This window comes from Stegostoma tigrinum, chromosome 10 (genome assembly GCF_030684315.1).
Source record: "Stegostoma tigrinum isolate sSteTig4 chromosome 10, sSteTig4.hap1, whole genome shotgun sequence".
Taxonomy (NCBI): Eukaryota; Metazoa; Chordata; class Chondrichthyes; order Orectolobiformes; family Stegostomatidae; genus Stegostoma; species Stegostoma tigrinum.
The window spans coordinates 57,850,287-57,864,725 of record NC_081363.1 but is presented as its reverse complement, the minus strand read 5'-3'; the positions used below and the strand labels follow the sequence as shown (position 1 = coordinate 57,864,725).

General features: G+C 39.3%; 1 protein-coding gene and 1 long non-coding RNA gene across 5 annotated transcripts in view; one reads left to right on the top strand and one right to left on the bottom strand.

Moving 5' to 3' along the window:
* The window catches only part of mipol1 (mirror-image polydactyly 1), a 322,904-nt gene that overhangs the window by 30,645 nt on the left and 277,820 nt on the right, over window positions 1–14,439 (bottom strand). The window lies entirely within an intron of this gene.
* The window catches only part of LOC125455967 (uncharacterized), a 43,796-nt gene continuing 34,842 nt past the window's right edge, over window positions 5,486–14,439 (top strand). Inside the window, exon 1 of the long non-coding RNA XR_007248357.2 lies at window positions 5,486–5,663. This is a non-coding gene — a long non-coding RNA (uncharacterized LOC125455967). The remainder of the gene's footprint in view (window positions 5,664–14,439) is intronic.

The following is a 14,439-nucleotide window of genomic DNA, read 5'->3' as shown; positions in this document are numbered from 1 at the left end:
GAACCAAGGAGGTAACTAATGCAATGTGTACAAAAGCAATAAACACATTATTTCTCCACGAACTAATGACATTAAAATGACTTTTTAAGGATTCTGCCGTTTTAAAAAAAAAGGCAAAGTGAAATCTGAGAGGCTTTCACTTATCTAAGTTTTGGGTTTAGTTTTGACGATACCCCAATTACAACAATTCATGCTTTTTGTGGTACTGGATGAAAGGACGAAAGCCAGGAACGTCGAATCAGCAGACACAAATTCACAACAATCATCATGATGCCTTGAACCACATCATCAAGCTTTGGTGCAGTTACCTTGCAAACTGCACAAAGAATTGGCTCCATACTACAATTCAGCAGGGAGTCAGAAATGGTGGATTAACTACAAAGATACATGCAACCTCCCTGCTTCCCAGTGCTAAAATGGTCAGCAACTGTCAAGGTTACGTGTGTCAACAAACTATAAACATATCTATCTGGTCCATAGCTCTAGTTGGGATCTTCCAGAATGCTGCATATTTTAACATTCAGAATTCCTCTCAGTCCCATATGAAATAACCTCTCTCTGCTGGACCTCTGTCAGCAGAAGACTAAATGGTCATCACTAAAAGGGGCATTTCTCCCCACATTCTCTTGCTGACCTAGCAAAATTGCTCTTTGATGCGGCTGAAGAGAATAGCTATATTCAAATATAGCAATAACCTATCCAGAGCTTATGCTCCTATTATTTTCTCTCTCTTTTGTTCACTATGCTTCCTAAGGTTGTGTAAGGTGCAAAAGAAGTGCTTTAAAATTATTTTACAAAACTCAGTTTGCTTAATCAAGCAAATTTAACTCACTTTTCAAGTTATCAATGTACAATAGAACTTTAACAAGCACAGTGTCATTTTTAGCAGGGGTACTGAATCTTTCCTTAAATTCCAATTCGTAACTGTTCTTGTTTTGATGTAGCTGTGGGAACACATTTTTGATATAATCCTGTTGAATCTACCTATTAGCAAACATACTTACATTACTGTATAAGCATGACTGATCACAGGCTAACATGTCTTGGCAAGTCCACTGCTGTCATGAATGAATGGTATTATCCCAGAACCTGACAGTGGATCAGAAAAGAAAAGGCTGAAGCTACAGGGAAAAAAAAGTTTTCTATAGTTCTAAGTGGTGAACACTTTTCATTTTGAATCACAGTTATGCTCATTTGTTCTTTGTGTTGACTGCAATCTGACACCAACCACGTTCTCTAAATTGTTTGGACTGCATCATGGTAGAATGGTATATTTGAAGTGAGGCACGGAATTTGGCCATTTACCTAGAGTTTGTTTGAAAACAGGGGTCAAATTGCAATCTTTGCTCTGCACCAGAAAGCCATATCAGCTCAATGGTCAGGGAGTGATTTTCCTACCTCAAACTAAATGAGGAACAGTATGTTAGTTACATCCATTTGACATCTTCACAGAACAGCAAGTTTGCTATCAACTGTTGCATTAGAAAGTTTACTGAGACTCTAAATTCCAATAAAATATGTTTAATTCTCTCTTGCCATAATTAAGGACACAAAGTGAGAACATGAGTCCTCCATGATGCAGTGTGCAACTGCATGCAATTGCTTTGCAGTTGATGCATTCAACTTTGGCTTGGGCTGGTACCAAATCCTGAAACTTTTTACAAAACAGCATTGAGAGTGGATCAACACCATATGGCCTGCTGTAATTCAAGACGACTGCTCAACAACATCTCCTTGAGGAAATTAGAGATGGGCAATATTGCTGGCCTTTCCAGCGAAACTCACATCCTATTCCAAAAATGGGAAAAAAAACCTAACACAATAGGAAAGAATTTCACTTCCTCAAAGTCTACCTGGTATGCAACCAGACTCAGTGTTTCATAAAATGGCCTAGTGGTATTATCAGTAAGCTATTAATCCAGAGACCCAGGTAATGCTCTGGGGACCTGGGTTCAAATCCCACCCAGACAGATGATGGAATATGAATTCAATTTTAAAAAAACCTGGAATTAAGTGTCTAACTGTGATCATAAAAACAGTTAGACAAAACTAGCTGGTTCACTAATGTGCCTTAGGGAAGGAAACTGCCGTCCTTATCTGGTCTGACCTCCAAGTGACTCCAGACCACTGCAATGTGGTTGACTTTCAACTGCCCTTTCGGTAATTATGGATAGGCAATAAATGTTGGCTTAGCTAGTGATACCCACATCCTGTAAATGAGTAATAAAGTACAGGCCAATGCCTGGTATTCTGGCAGCAGTAATAAAGCTTTCATGCTGTATCATCCATTGTATCACCTGTAGTTTAGTTAACAAGACAAACCAGGCTGCTATTCAGTGACAAGGATTATTCCAAGGATCATGTGCGCAAACTAAATATATCTGCAGGGCAACATGTATAAAATGAAACCAAATAATTTAATGAAATCCATGTGGCCACACAAAAGTGACTGGGGTGACCATTCAGATGTTTAAACAATATTTTTGCCAGATCACACTAGAGGGGTACGGCCATATTCAGCAAAGCATAGTTCAAAATGTTAAAACAATATGTATATAAAATAAGAATTCTAAAAGATAGTTACAAATTAAATACCATCTTAAAGTATATTAAGATGACTTTTATCCTTGTGAGTGCCCTTTCAGCCTTTGTCTATTCGACTGCTCCTATGGAGTTGCTGCAATATGGCTGATCAAAAGCATTTCAGTTTTGGTGCAGTAGTCTTGCAGGATGACCTTGAACAGAATGGCTCTAAGAGACTCAGCTTTGAACTGCACCACTTCAGCATGCGTGACAGCTGTCACTGTGACTGCCATGAGCTGAGTGTTATGTTAGCAACGAAACCAATGTCAGATAACAGATTTTCAGACTGCTGTGACACCCTGTCAGTCCTTTCAGCATTCATATTCATAGCTATAATGGCAGTAATCTGAGCTTTCATATTAAAGAGCTGAGCATGTCCAACGGCTGTGCAAGCTTGCCTGACACAAATCTGAGGTTGTAGGACTTCAAGTATAAGCATTCACTGTCCAATGCAGATGTTTTGTGGCTTTTGATGTGCAGAAATGGATGTTGAGACATCAGTAAGCAGATGGCACATCATTGATTGGTCCGCAAATGTTATCTTGGAGTTGATCCCCTTTTTCATGATTGAAAGGATGCGCATTAAGCTCCATTTAAAGACTTGAGCTAAATTGATGCCAGAGCAGCCTCCATTCTTCTTTACACTAACTGCAGAATTTACGAAAGATCTGAATTTGCACCAAGCATTTTGGTGTCCATACTCATCAGTCTTTGCCTGCTGTTTACTCAGTTGAAGTCACTATCCAAATCCTCTGCAGCAGAATTAATCTGTTTGTTCTCTAGCGAGCAGGTATAACTATTCTACACTTATCCCTTTGCCCTGTCTGTAGCCTGCTTATCTTCAATATTTCACCATGTGCAGATCTTGACACAAAGTAATCATTTAAAATATTGTTCATGCCACTATTTGAATTGGTGGCTAATAGTAAGAGAGCAAGTGGCTGTGGTTTTTCATCATTACTTTCCTGCACTTCCACATACTTTCCCACCACAACTGCCTGGCCAGGCTGGAGTTCTTGAGTATTTGAAAGAATAAAGGTGAAAAGATGGAGTATAGTGATGAAAACTTGTGAATCAGAACATATTATGGATAACAAGGAAGTGGCAATCTGAAGACTGTTTCCAATTATGTGAGGTAGAAGAAAGTGTCAGTGAGAATGAGCACCATATTTAAGTAACAACAAGTTGGTGCAACTCATAAGGTGCAGGTGTGACAAAGGCGGCAGTGTTAACCATGCGAAATTGAAGTGAAACTTTTAATTTTAGGTATCACCAGTACAGAAACTTTTGTTCGTTGAATTATGGAGGTGTAGTGCAATGATCAATGTCTGATGCTAGGTTGAAAGTTATAAGTTTGGCCACTTGTGAGAGGTAATTTAAACTTGTGGACCTCTACATTCAGTTTTCAGAGGTAGAGCCCTCCTTTGGGCATCAAAGTTATCTGATGTCACTACCTTCTGTAAGTTTGACCATTTCAGGTCTGCAGCAAATCAACCAATAGAATATAGAACATTACAGCGCAGTACAGGCCCTTTGGCCCTCGATGTTGCGTCGACCTGTGAAAGCAATCCGAAGCCCATCTCACCTACACTATTCCATTATCATTCGTATGTTTATCCGAAGACCATTTCATTGCCCTTAAAGTTGGTCAGTCTACTATTGTTGCAGGCAGGGCATTCCACACCCTTACTACTCTGAGTAAAGAACCTACCTCTGATATCTGTCCTACATCTATCACCCTTCAATTTAAAGCTATGTCCCCTTGTTCTTATAGAAAGGTAGAGAAGGCTTGAGGGGCTGATTAGCCTACTCCTGCTCCCATTTCGTACATTCTAATGTTCTTTAGAGATAGACAGATTTTTAAATCAGTTAGGGGATCAAAGGTTTTGGCAAAAAGGCAGGAAAGTAGAGTTGATCTCAGATCATTGAATAGTGGTGCAAACTTGATGAGCCAAATGACCTACTTCTGCTCCTACATCTTGTGTCTAATGGACTGGAGCACACCTGACAGCAAATCCTTCAACGGAGCATTAAAACATTTTATTGCCAGTTCTTTATCGTGTTTCGTTATCCTTGTATCTTTCCCAGCCCAACCTCATTATTTCTGGAGACGACCATTGCCTACTCCAAACAAAATATACATTCCCTCTGATCTGTAGACTAGCTGCTTGTGACACCTTTACTAAAATCGTGAAAGCCTAACAGTGGTTTAGCTTGGATAGCAACTTTTGGATAACTGAGTTCAACTGTGATCTTCCCCTTGGTTGAAGCTGCTGTAGCATTTGTACGTAAATAACTGTCAACATTATTTTGACAAAAATATGCACACAGTATTTTGTCCTTGAAATTTAATAACAAAATGGTGTAACTTACTTTAGAACTCAGAAATTTTTTAAAAAGAATATCCCAAATTTTTATATAAACAATGTAAGTAAACTTTTTAAAAATCTTACTCTTTATCTCTTTTGAAGCAATATATCATCCTGGTGGAGAGCTGCATGCTCTACCAGGTTTCCGACATACTTGAAAATGCACAAAGAATCTCAGCAACGCAATTCAAACAAACATTCGTTGAAGGCACTGAACAGGTCTTCAGCTAGTATTCACACAAAATATATACTTGTCATCTTGGATCATATGACACACATCTGGCACAGAAATTCTGACTATGCTTTTGCCACCTGTAGCGCTACCACTCTATTATAGAGGCAGCGATTTGTTAACAGTTCAGGTTAGGAATTAGAGCATGGCAGTCCTTGCTCAACTGCAAGCTGTTTGCTAGGAATAGCTCCAGAAGGAGTGGCTTGAGATCTTCTATGGAAGGCATAATGACTGCTTGAAAGCCAAAGCATAAATCTGATTGGAGTCAACCTGAATGTAAGAAATTCTCAGGATTCTTAGGATTTCCACAGGACCTTTTAAAACAGATATAAATGTATACAATTTACCTGTTCCTACCAGCACACTAAAATCATTTAAACCTCAATGACTATGGTTGGAGCTCGACCAAGCATGTAAATACACATACACCAAAGTCTCCTTGGAAAGAATTCAAATTTGAAGCGAAGAACACAAACAAGGTACTGTAAATCTCACCACCAGCTACAGTTTAAATGCAACCTAAATGATATTTTAAGTAGTTACTATAGAATAAATGTTTTAGTTCTTTTTACTAAATGGATTAATTACTCTCGTAATAATTACTTTCAACATCTTAGACATGTAGTAGTATACTATATCTGCTATGTCATTCTTAAATGCTCTGGCCTGTGAATTCATTATCGGTTATTTCCCACTTTTAGTTTCTATGCAATGGTGTTTATGTACACATTGTCACTTTGTTCTGTGGCTTTTTAGTGAGCTGAAATAGGCTGTCATTTAACCAGGAGGAAATCAGTTCTTATTTGATATTGGTCACTATTATTTGTCATAGGTTGTGACTCGGTATAATTAAATGTAAAAAAATAGTAAAGAATGACAATTCAGCAGTGATGACAAGATCTATGAAGAACTGGTTAACCACAGAACAACGGGTTTTCCTTTCTAAACAATTTTGTGCAATGTTTGCAAGAAAGGTAAAGGATTATGAATTGCTTCACTTTAGGCCATTTTGAATAAAGCTAAATGCATTTCAACTGATCAGTAACACCCAAAGTTACTGATTAACATTTTTCATCTGATAGCTAATCAATGGCACTACATGGAGACCAGACTCTACACCGAACTGACCCTTTTCCTAAAAGCAATGACTTGACAAATATTTACTCACAACAAAGGCATTTTTCCCCTTTATCAAGTTGTGCGTAAAAGTTCTTTTTTAAAAAAAACTTATCTTTTTTTTCTAAACAAATAACAAGCACGCATTCTATATATGGAATTGTGTAAGAGTGAAGAATTCAACACCAGCTTACTTACAACAACTTGGATTAAATTAATCTAGTTAGTCAAGAGAATACACATTTAATTATTGCAATTAATTATATGACAGTAAAATGTGGCTTTTTTATACATCCAAGTTACTGTAAATTTAAACTTTAATTAAAGATGAGATGATAGTTTGTGGGAATTTACACGAAACCTGATTGCAAACTATAACCTGTTGAATTATGGCATTTCCTTCTTTCTCTGTGCCATGCTGCTTCTTGTTTACCTGCTTCTGTCACATTATTCATAGTTACACATTATTTTATAGCACAAAAATGGCCATGATAAACTGTATGTTAGCTGACTTAGCCAAGCTCTGTTCATTACTTAACTGCTATCTGTCTTGCTGTTGTATTCTTCATCTACAGGCAAGTTTTAAAAGTTGAACTTTCACTTCATTCAGCCAAGATAATCATGGTAGCTATACAGACTAACTAACCCAAAACATGTTCATGCACATTTCAGACAGTGAGTGCAACTTGTTTTCTATATGCATAAAGGATGTGCACTTAACATTATGAATTTCTAGGCTTATACCCAAGCTACATTGGCACATTTTCTTAGATCTTCTGATTCATGACACAACTGTTCCAATCACAAGAAACGTTATGCTCCCACCATGGGCTTTTTACGGTTAGTCTTTTGATGTTGGTCAATTCCTGAATTGTCCATTATCAGAAAAAGTTAGGCCTTGATAGAGTGCAGGAGAAGCAAAGCCACAGTCCATATCATCCTGGAAAGTGGCGTCAGCTGGCAGGATAAGAAATTAAACTGTAAGTTAAGTTTAATACAGCATTTTCCAGCATTTTTCAGATATTGCATAGCTTTTTAACTTTTCTTTTGTTTCTTTGAAAGAAATAGAGGCATACAGATATACAGCATGGAAACAGACCTTCAGTCCAACTCGTCCAAGCCAAGCAGATATCCTACCTAAATGTGGTCCCATTCTAAACTCTTCCTATTCATATATCCATCCAGGTGTTTTTTTAAATGTTGTAATTGTTCTGGCTTCCACCATTTCCTCTGGCAGCTCATTCCATATATGCACCACCCTCTGCGTGAAAACGTTGCTGCTTTTATATCTTTCCCTGTCAACTTAAACTTATGGACTCTAGGTTTGGACTCCCCCACCGCAGGGAAAAGGCGATCCCTATTTACACTATCTATGCCCCTCATGATTTTATAGACCTCCAGAAGGTCATGCCTAAGCCTCCAAAGTTCCAGGGAGAATAGCCCCAGCCTATTCAAGCTCTCCTTACTGCTCAAACCATCTAACCCTGGAAACATTCTTGTAAATCTTTTCTAAACCCTTTCTTGTTTTACAACATCCTCCCTTTGGAGGGAGACCAGAATTGCATGCAATACTCCAAAAGTGGCCAAACCAACATCCTGTGCAGCTGCAACATAACCTCCCAACTCCTATACTCAATGCACTGACCAATAATGTCAAGCACACCAAACATTTTCTTCACTATCCTATCTACCTGCGACTCCACTTTCAATGAGCTATGAACCTGCACTCCAAGGTCTCTTTGTTCAGTAACACTCCCCAGTACCTTACCATTAAGTGTATGAGTCCTACCCTGATTTGCATTTCCAAAATGCAGCATCTCACATTTATCTAAATTAAACTCCATCAGCCACTCCTTGGCCCAATGGCCCATCTGATCAAGATCGCTTTTTACTCTCAGGTAAGCTTCTTCACTGTCCACTACTCCACCAATTTTGGTGTTATCTGCAAACTTACTAAGCATACTTTTCATGTTCATATCCAAATCATTTATATAAATGACAAAAAGCAGTGGACCCAGCAAGGATCCTTGTGGCTCGCCCCTGGTCACAGGCCTCCAATCTGAAAAGCAACCCTCCACCACCACCCTCCAGTCTTCTATCTTTAAGCCAGTCCTGCATCCAAAGAGCGAGTTCACCCTGTATTCCACGTGCTGTAACCTTGCTAATTAGTCTACCATGAGGAAACTTGTTGAACGCCTTACTGAAGTCCATATAGATCATATCCACCGCTCTGCCCTCATCAATCCTTTTTGTAATTAACTACATTCTTATTTCATAATTCCAAGTGTTTTGCTGCAGAAGAATTTTTGAAATGCTTTGTCTTGCAGTCATCTGAATAATTCACAAGAATACCAATTCAAGGGAAAAACTAACTTTCGTCCTGCATGAGGTAAGAATATTGATTAACTAGCAAGAAGACTCTGATTGGTGGAGGCATTTTAAAGAACACATGGCAATCAACTCTCAATCATCATTAATCGACCTATTCTCCATGCCAATGCCTTTACCACAGTTCACTTGCCAACTAATACTTCTCTCATGTAGTATAAATTATGACTTTTTCCCCAACAATTGGTATTCTTGTGTCCAGTCTTGTTGAACGCAAGCTGAGAAACATCAGCAAAATACGTATTTGTCTGGCAATGCTCATGTACTATACCACCAAACGATTAATTCTAAATGTAATGAGTTTCTTTCTTGTTTAATATTCAACAATATTTACTGATTCTTAATGAGTGGGTACAGGGATAGTAATATGTGAGGCTAAGTTGGGAGCTGGGTACAGAGGCACCTGAGTAGATAGGTATCGAGAGAGGTGGCGGTGAGTACGGTGACAGATATTTAGTAAGTTTGTGGGATGCTCATAAATAATTAGGAGTGTGACATGTTGGTAGGTGGTGGACTGGTTGTTTAGCAGGCATCTGTTTAGCAGATAGCTATTTAGCATGCTAGACCGTGGTGAGCAGAGTGCTCAGGAGCAGGTAGGGCAGGAATGAAGTAATAGGTAGATTTAAGTTGCAGGGTAGGTTGGGCAGGGAGTTTAACTGGGTTGGGAGTAATTTAGCAGTGAGATTGGAGTCAGGTTGGGTTGGGAGTGGGGTTGGGTTTGGGGAGTTACTACCTGCCCTGTCAGTTTTAATTACTTATGCACTATATGTCCAGGTCTCTCTGCTCCTGTGTACCCTTTAGAGTAATATCCTTTATTTAATATTTTCTCTCAAAATATATCACTTCACATCTGGGATTCCTCTTCAGAATAACCTGTGTCAGGAGATGAGGTTGGGTCAAGTTGTGTAACAGTCTGGGAGCGAGTAGAGTCAGGTTATCGGTGGTTGCTGGAGGTGTCAGGCAAGTCAATGTGAATCAGTGGGGTTGGGGGATTGTGGTGTCAGTTTTATAGTTACACTGGAGTTAGGATCAAGTTTTAATCTTTCTAATCTCTCCTGGATGGCTTAGTGAATTGGAGCCTTTTGAAGTCCAGACTTTAACTGTGAATGGGATACATTTCTAGACGGTTCTGGGCACCAGTTAACAGTCCACCAGGTGTTTAAACATCCCAGGTAATTCCCATGCAGTTAAGTGTATTGGGTCTTCTGAACTGTCCTGACATACTTGGCTGGTGTATGCTGCTGGAATGATCGGAAGATCTGCACCATAATGCTCTGATAATGTTAACGCATCAGATTACTGCTCTGGTGACAATACTGGATGGAAAAACTGTGTCTTGGCTTCCAAACTATGATAGCTGCAATGCATGCTGCGATTTGTCACCAGTACTCCAGAGGTGGTCTCTTCAGTGGCCTTATAACTGTAGCTTAACCTTCGTACTTTTGTATTCAAACCCCCTCACAGTAATTTATAACACACTATTAGATTGCCTAATTACTTGCTCTGCTTACTAACATTTTGCAATTCTTGCAACAGGACTCCAGAATTCCCCCCATCTCAGAACTCTGCAATCTTACACCACTTCAATTATATGGTTTTTGCTATGTTTTCTGTCAAAATAGGCAACTTCACACTTGCCTACATGATCCTCCATGTGACCGCCTTTTGCTCACTCACTTCATCTAACTATATACCTTTTTCAGTCTTGTTACCTCCATTTAACTTATTTTCTTCCTATTTCTGTGCCAACAGCAAATTTGGGTATCTAGATCTTCATCCAAATCATTTATATAAATTGCAATAATTTGAGATCAGTACCAATCACTGTGGCACACCACCCATTATAGCTTCTGAAAAATACCATTTATACCTAAACTCTGCTTCTTGTTAGTCAACACCATTCAAAGCAATCCTTCAATCATGCCAATGTGACCACCCACAACCCACATCTGAGCTTTTATTTTCTGCAATAACCTTTGATGCAGCATTTTATCAAACGCCCTCTGGAAATTTAAGTATAGTAAATCCACCTGGAGGGCTTTTGCGATGCTGTGTCAGTGTTGCAACACATGAGCCAGGAGGCCAAAGTTCGAGTTGCACCCATTCCAGATGTGCATAATAACATCTTTGAAAAGGCTTATCGGAAAATATCTAGTGCATCCACAGGTTCCCTTTCCGCTAGTTCTTTCTTCCTCAAATAACGCTAATAAATTGGTTTAACATGATTTTCCCTTCACAAAACAACAGTGACTCTGTCTCACTGTCTTGAAGTCACCTAAGTGTTTTGCCATTAACTTCTTTCAAATCTCTTTTAATATTGTCCCTATGACAGGTGATAAGTCAACTTGCCAATAGTTTCCTGCTTTCAGTCTCCCTCTCTTTTTGAATAAAGAGGTTACATTTTCTCAGAAGTGATTTCTTTTAAGATCTAAGTATGATGTCTATGAGACTTAATACTTGTCAGACAACAACTGCAACGATTTGTCCATTACCGCTCTCCCATGATTGTAAGGTTTCTACGTTCCATTTCCAGATTTATAGCTGCTTCTGGTATGTTTGTGGATCCTCGATAGTGAAGGCTGATCCAAGATACCTGTTCAATTCATCTTCCATCTCGTTATTTTCCATTATTAATTATCTGGACTCACTTTGTCAAGCTTTCTTGCTTCATATATTTATAGAAATTCACACTGATTTCATATTGCTGGCTAGCTTTCTCCTCCTACAGTCCATCTTTGGAACTTCTTATATTCTGTCCGATCTTCTGCCCTACCACCTGTCTTTGCACAATTTTAAGTTTTCTTAAACAAACTGTTATGCCAGACTTCAGGATCAGATGGGACAATAACCTGGGCTTCTGGTCCAGGGGTAGGACAATTACACTTTTTCTTTTAGTTTCATACTATCTTTAGCCTTTCCGTTTAATCACAGATGATTGATCTGTTCTTTGGAATATTTCTTTCTCAGAATTTTTCTATTATCTATATGCTGAAATACCCCTTAAATGTTTGCCACTAGATCTCTATTTACATACCTTGTAACCTTTTTGGCCAATTCATTTTAGTTACATCTGAATTCAAGCCCTAATAATTAGCCTTATTTAAGTTTTAAAAATGTCTTGAATCTACTCCTCTCTACGGAAGATAATATTCGATCACATTATAGCCACTGCTATTGATGGTCAACTTCATTGTGAGATCATAACTTAAGTCTATCTCATAATACCAGCTTTAGTTCAGCCTGCTCTCCAGTTGGCTCGTGAACATACGGGACAGAAACATACCCTCGGTCCAAAAACACATTCAAACCAAGCAGATGTCTGAAATTAATCTCGTTTCATTTGTCAGTATTTGGCCCATAACCATCTAAGTCCTTCCATCCAGTGCCTTTTAAAAAGTTGTAATTGTACCAGCCTCCAAGCCTTCCTCTGACAGCTCATTCCATACATACACCATCTTCTGCATAAAAATGTTGCCCCTTATATCCCTCTTAAATCTTATCCCTCTCATCTTAAACCTACGCCCTCTAGTTTTGGACTCCCCCAACCTGAGAAAAAGATCTTGGTTATCCACCCTATACAGGCCCCTCATGATTTTATAAACTTTGAAAAGGTCATCCCACAGCTTCTGATGCTGCGGGTAAAATAGGTCCAGCCAATTCAACCTCTCCCGAGTGATCAAACTCTCTAACAACCCTGGCAAGATCTTGTGAATATTTTCTGAACCCTTTCAAGTTTAACCTCCTATAGCAGGGAGATCAGAATTGGAAGCAGTATTCCAAAAGTGGCCTCACCAATGTACTGTACAGCTGCAACAACATTCTAACTCCTATAATTCTTAAACTAGTAAAGGCCAGAGTACCAAACACCACTTTCAAGGAACTAAGTACCTATATTCCTAAATCTGTGTTTGACAACACTCTCCAGGACCCATTAAGTGTATAAGTTCTGCCCTCATTTGTCTAACCAAAATGCAACACCTCACATTCATCGAAATTAAACTCCACCTGCCACTCCTCGGCCCATTGCCCCATTTGATCAAGGTCCCATTGTATTCCAAAATAACCTTCTTCAATGTCCACCACACCACCAATGTTGGAGTCATTTGCAAACTTACAAACCATTCCTCCTATATTCACATCTAAATCATTTATAAAAGTGACAAAAAGCAGTGGACTCAGCATGGGTCCTAGCGGTATACTACTGGTCACAGGCCTTCAGTCCAAAAAACAACCCGTGGCCACCATCCTCTGTCTCCTACCTTCGAGCCAATTTTGTATCCAAATTGCCAGATCTTCTTGGATTCCATGTGATCTAACCATGCAAACCAGTCTACCTTGCCTAACTTGTTAAATGCCTTACTGAAGTCCACATAGACAACGTTCACTGCTCTGTCTTCATCAATCTTCTTCGTCACTTCTTCAAAAATTTCAATCAAGTTAGTGAGACACAATTTCCTATGCACCAAGCCATGTTGGCTATCCCTAATCAGTCTATGCCATGCCAAATTCATGTAAATCCTGTCCCTCAGAAAGCTCTCCAAGAACTTATCCAAGATTGACGTCAGGCTCACTGGTCTATAGATTCCTGGGGTTTTTCCTTATGACTGTTCTTAAATAATGACACCACATTAGCCACTCTCCAATCTTCCAACACCTCACCAACGGCTATTGATGACACAAATATCTCAGCAAGGGGCCCAGCAATCATTTTCCTAGCTTCCCACAAAGTTCTGAAAGATACCTGATCAGGTCCTGGGGATTATCCACCTTTATGGATTTCAAGATGTCCAGTACCTCCTCTGTAATATGGACACTTTTTAGATATCACTATTTATTTCTCAAGTTCTCTAGTTTCCATATCCTTCATGGCAAATACTGACACAGAATACTCACTTAGTATCTCACCCATTTCCTGTGGTTCCATGCATAATCGGCCTTGTTGATCTTTAAGGGGCCCTAGTCTCTCCCTAAATACTCTTTGTCCTTGATGTACTTGTGGAATCTCTTTGGATTCTCCTTAACCCTATTTGTCAAAACTATCTCATGTCCACTTTTTGCTTTCCTGATTTCCCTCTTGACTATGCTCCAACTGCCCTTACACTTCTGTAAGGATACACTCGATTCCACTCTTATGCTCTAACCCTATCGCAGGTGAGTACCTCAGTATTTCACATCAGTATTTACAGTAGAGAAGGATATGGAAGCTAGAAAAGTGGCTAAAGTAATAATCCAGACATTATTACCTTTAAAGTTCTGTTTCTTAATTTAGTGTCTAGGTCCTCTTAATGACTATGCGTAACTTCCTTCTTTGTCTTGCCACATCATTGGTTACAAGGACCATGAGAGCTGGATCCTCCTCTTCCCACTGCAGGTTCCTTTCAGCTCTAAGTAGATGCTCTGAGCCCTAGCAATGGGTAGGCCACACAGCCACCTGGTCTCATGCTCTCTTTGTTCTAATTATGCTGTTAATCCCTCTGACTATACTGTCCTCTACTACCACTATATTTCTTTTTGCTCCCCATCACTTGAATGGCTTCCTGTAGCACAATATTACAGTCAGTTAGCTCATCCTCCTAGAGCCTGAAATCTCATCCAAACAAAGTGAAAGAATCTCAAAGGTTTGGCACAATTGTAGGGGCTAAGGGTGATGAGTTGGATAATCTGCCGTGATCAGACTGAATGGCAGAGCAGGCTTGAAGGGCTGAATGACCTACTTCTACTCCTATATTCTATGTTTCTGTGCTTTCAGTC